Source organism: Anas platyrhynchos, chromosome 3 (assembly GCF_047663525.1).
Source record: "Anas platyrhynchos isolate ZD024472 breed Pekin duck chromosome 3, IASCAAS_PekinDuck_T2T, whole genome shotgun sequence".
Classification (NCBI taxonomy): Eukaryota; Metazoa; Chordata; class Aves; order Anseriformes; family Anatidae; genus Anas; species Anas platyrhynchos.
In genome coordinates this window covers 116,733,457-116,738,445 of record NC_092589.1, presented here as the reverse complement: position 1 = coordinate 116,738,445, position 4,989 = coordinate 116,733,457, and the positions used below count along the sequence as shown (strand labels likewise).

Genomic DNA, 4,989 nt, shown 5'->3' with positions numbered 1-4,989 from the left:
AAATAAAAAGTATAAATAAATAAAAATAAGACACAGTGAACAAGTGTCATTTGTAGATAAAAGCCAAACAAACAAAAAACACTTATTTACTAGGAATAATTTTCAGCCACACCACCTACCCCCACATCTAGATTAGCTGACTCAAGGTGGGAGGGAACCTACCACTGGACAATCAGAATAAAACCACAGAAACCTGTGTTTAAGGATAAATCTACACTAATAAATATTTAGAGCCATCTCCAGTTTTTCTGGAGCCAAATGTCATAACACTGCTTGTACCTGTGTGACTGAATTTTCTTACCACACCAAAATAAAGACTGGTGTAAGTCCTTCTTTCATCTAACCCTGAACCACGAACAGGTAATGAGTCAGCTGATTTATTTGGATCAAAACTGTAACAGCTGGGCTGAGAGTACCAATACAGATGATAAGGGATGGAGACCTATGCCTATACACAGCTCGGTTTACTTTTTAAATGTATATATATATATATATATAGTGTGTAAGTATGTGTGTGTGTATATATATATATAAAAGTATAAGTATATAGCCAACTACTCACCCACAATGGGCTTTGTCTGTGTCAGTACCCAAATCAGTACCGGTGCTTAGTAGCAAACACTGGAATCTGGCAGTGTCTGCTACCAGTCAGATGATCCCTGGCAAGTTGTTGGTCCAGGCTAGCTAGCGCTTTCGCAGACATTTCCCATGCACAGCTCAGGAGCCAGCATGGACAAGGCACTGTCCCTGTTAGGCAAGCTGGAAATTATTATTTTATTCAGGAGGTAAGTTTTTTTTTTTTTTTTTTTTTTTTTTTTAAAAAAAAGGTAAAAAAAAGGGGGGAGGGGGGGGAGCAGACTATTCCAGCTGGCCTCAGGGTTAGGGAAAGGATCCTAACAGTGCTTAGCTTGCTAGTACAGATGTAGCTAAAGTGTCTGGGAGGACATTTTTCTTGGTCCCATTTCTGCAAGGTTGCTTGGCAGTACACATACAAGTTACATACAAGTTTTCCTCTGCTGTAGTTAAGCAGTGCTGGGCTAAACCACCAAGTTGATCCAAGGATAAAGAAAGAGCTATGCCTTCAATATGAAGGCATAAGACACAGTCATTTAGCAGCAAAACCTTGTTCATATTTTTGCCTACTATAGCTGTGTGTGAATATGGGTAGTGTGAATAATGGGTAGAACCCATTAGCTCTAATCCTCCTCCCTTTATGCCCCAATATTTTCTTTCTACACAGACTCATTTTGAGGATTTGGCCACATTTTTTTTTATGCCTATGGCCACCAGAATGAGAGAGCATAGGGAAAGAGTTAAGGTGAGAGAAATTAATTTAATAAATTTAATAAATTAATGCTGTTTTCTTTTGAGTTTGATATATAGTATTCATTTTTAAATGATAATAAGTAAAGATTCTACTTATCATTTTGTCTCGCAGAAGGCTTGCAAGGAGTTGTTCCATAGCCTGAGGCTAAAGCTAGCCCAGATATTAGCTGAACCAAACAGTGCTGGCATCACAAACCAGTCTGCACCCCTGCAATTTTTAAAAGAAAGTTAGATTAATGCCAAAGGATGAAAGTTAGGAAAGCATCTGAAAACAGATTTCAGAGGGAGAAAGAGCCAAATACCTATATTTAGCCATCTACCACAGGACCTAAAATGGGATTATGTTCTGGGCTCTGAGGAAAGAATTCTGTGGTTTATTCAACTTTCCTACTGTACGTCATTGCATGACCTTGACTCCACAGGTAAAGGGAAGAAGAAAGTCTTGTATTCAGAGCACTACTTCATAGATCTCTCTTTGCTATTGCATCTGGCTTTCATCTTTAGTTCTACAGGGAAATAGGTCCTGGCTGCCTGAATAATCATTGTATTTAATTCTTGTTTTGGGCACAGGCTCCACAGCAATTACAAAAGTTCATTTCAGGCACCATAGAAAGCTGCTTGTGCAGCCAAGGTAGCAAGGCAACTTGAAGAGCCAGCGAGGAGGCCTGTTGCTGAGGGAAACCATCACCGAGCAGCCTGACAGGAGCAGAGGGATGTCATTGATGTGCAATGTTGCAGACCCTCCAGCTCAAAGAGACAGCACGACACTGTAATATGTCAAGTGCATCGCTGAGTTTCAGCTCAGTGGAGAGGGCAACGCATACACCTGGGAACCAGAAAACATCTGCTGGAGGAAGTCACTTGAAAAATAACCTTGCAATGGCTTGGGAGAAACATCTGTGCAGCAAATGACATACCAGCAGTAATGGAAGGATGGAGAGACAGAAGTTGAAGAAAATACCCTGTGTTGGTGATACAGGGAGCTGGTGACAGGACAAGGGGAATTTAGGTCAGCACAAACTTATTTCCCTATACAACTTTTATGTATGTGAGCTGATGCAGCAGCTGTCTAATGGAAGGGACTGTGCAGCCTCTTTATCGTTGGCACATGTGAATAGAGGGATCCAAACTTTCCATCTTTCTCCCATTCTCCACTCTGAAACTATTTCTGTGTTTTATTGTTTACTCTCTATGAGAGTTTTTCCACAAACTCTTCCTACTCCATACATATAGAATAGCAATGCGAAGAGGGTGTGAGTATGTTAAACCTGATGAATCTTGAATCCTTTCAAGGGATGTGAAACCTAAGGCACAGAATTATATATTTTGCCCAGAACAAAGCTAGTTGATATTCAGGATAGGAAAAAAAGACTCTTAAACCCCTCTCCCAAACTCCTCATGTCTTGACATTGACTTTTATTTTATCCATTATTTTGGGAAATTCTGTTATGGAGGCAGAGCAAAGATTCTAATGAACCATCTTCTTACAAGATGCATTCACTCTGTGAAGAACTGGGTGAAATTCCCCAGGCTACATATTTCAAGAATCAGACTAGGTGGTTACTTTTGTCTCCATGTGTTGGGAGTTTTGAAGAACAGGAAACTATTTTAATTCTCTGCATTGTTAGAAGTCAAAATCATGAAAGGGATTGTGTGAATAATTTAACAATGTGAGGGTCAATACTCGGAAATGTACCCAGGACATGTTCAGTTCAGTTTAAATGTAGTCAGACTAAAGAGTTATGTTCGCATTCACCTGCAGTTGAAGTTGTGGACAGCAGCTAGTGCATTTCTGGTCAGCTTCCAAATCCAGCTGGGAAAGGCTCACAGTATGCATGCCCCAGTGCAAAGAGGTGAAGCAGTAGATCAGTAGGTCAACATCTCAAATTTGCAAGATAATTTTTTGTTTACATGCTTTTGCTGTTGCAGACACATTGGGCAAAGAGACTAGGGGACAGACACCAAGTGCTCAGATTACTTCAGCCACTCAGAAAAATGCAACAACACTTCCCTGAAATGTGAATGACAGTTTGCTGGCTATGGTACATACCAGTCCTTACTGTTTAAAAAGCATGCATGGTGAACAGAGCTGTTACATAAATAGTTTGCCCAGATTTGCACAGAAGCTTAGTAGAAAGAAAAGGGAACAAGATTGACAAATTGTTAATGATTCTTTTGAAACCACTCTACCTTGCGTCTATGAGATTAAAGACATTAATTCCACAAGGGTGTTGTGATATGCCTTTTGAGATGTGACCTGACACTGCAGCAAGACTTGGACAGGTTCTGATAGACCTGGAGAAGGAAATCTATGGAAAGATTTGGAGTCAAAAGGATTAATTGGTACAGATCTAAAGATAGTGAAAAGATATCACACTGAGTAAGGAGAATAGGTCTGAATTATGTCAAGTGTTAGAAATGTGAAGGAGAAACCAAATGTAATTTAGGCAATATAGGTAGGTAATAGTAGGATTTGGAAATGCTAGAGACTTGGAGGTATAACTGAACAAATATTCTGTACTCACTGTGTATATTACCCAGGCATCTGCTCTTAGACAGATTTGGAGAAAGAATCTTGGATTAGACAAATCTCTAATTATGTGTTGATATGTATTTTTATTGAAAATGGCAGACCAACTGCCCCATTCATCTGAACTCTTTCATGCCAGAATTTATACAAACATTGATAGCTGACTTTTGATCATCTTCTAGTGGGCAATCAGAAGATGAAGAAAGTGAGATACTGGGAACTGGAGACAGAGAAAAGTTAATTTTGAAAACATAATATTTCTACAAGTGAACAGACGCAATACTCTTAAGGAGAGATCTTTAACCTTCAGAAGAAGGACCTGAATTCAATGGAGAGGAAAAACAGGACAGAAGGAACAAAACAGAATTAACAGGCTTCAGAAGACTTCTGTCACTCATCACAGTGATGAGAAAAGGAGACTAAAGTCAAGAAGTCAAAAGCCCTAGGCACATTTTTACTAATTTTCTGTCTGATTTCTTCCTTCTTGACCAACTCATTATGGATGAACTGATCTTAACAGTTCACCAGGTTATCAGCACCAAAGAAATGCTGTGCAAAATGCAGCCATTTGATTTACGTCACACACCTGGGGACTTACTATTTGAAAAATAATAAAATGACACTGTCATAATGAACCCTTTTCAGTTCACTGTTCCCATAGCAGGTATTTCATGACAGTATGTGAATGATTAATGCCACTTGACAGAGTGGGTGAGTTAGGAGGCAGCATTTGCTCTGTGGTATTGAAGGAATGCATTTGGAATTGGTGCACTGCTCATCTTTGTGGATGTCACTAAGAGCATAGTTTCAATGATGGCTCTGCTCTTCTTTACTACCTTCTTATTTTTGTAATTCTCCTTTTCACTTTATTTCCTTCTTTTTCTTCATGACCTAACTTAGGAGTCTACAGACCTTCCTGGAAGAAGATTATTCACTGGGATCTCTGTGTATGTTCTAATTTTTGTGAGACTGGAAAATCAGGGCTAACACCCATGTAGCCATTTCTGAAGATATGCCCAACTTCATCATATAATGCACACTCCAGCTCCAAGTCATTGAGACTTAATTTTCCTAGGAATATCTTCAAGAGTTTACCTGTACCATTGTGTAGGCCCACCACCTGACTGTCTTTA

At 39.4% G+C, this 4,989-nt stretch overlaps 1 long non-coding RNA gene across 1 annotated transcript; it reads left to right on the top strand.

Moving 5' to 3' along the window:
* Positions 1–476: 476 nt before the first annotated feature.
* Positions 477–4,327, top strand: LOC110351727 (uncharacterized). Its single transcript, XR_002399513.4, has 2 exons — positions 477–785; positions 1,897–4,327. It is a non-coding gene; the product is annotated as an uncharacterized lncRNA (long non-coding RNA).
* Positions 4,328–4,989: the final 662 nt, after the last annotated feature.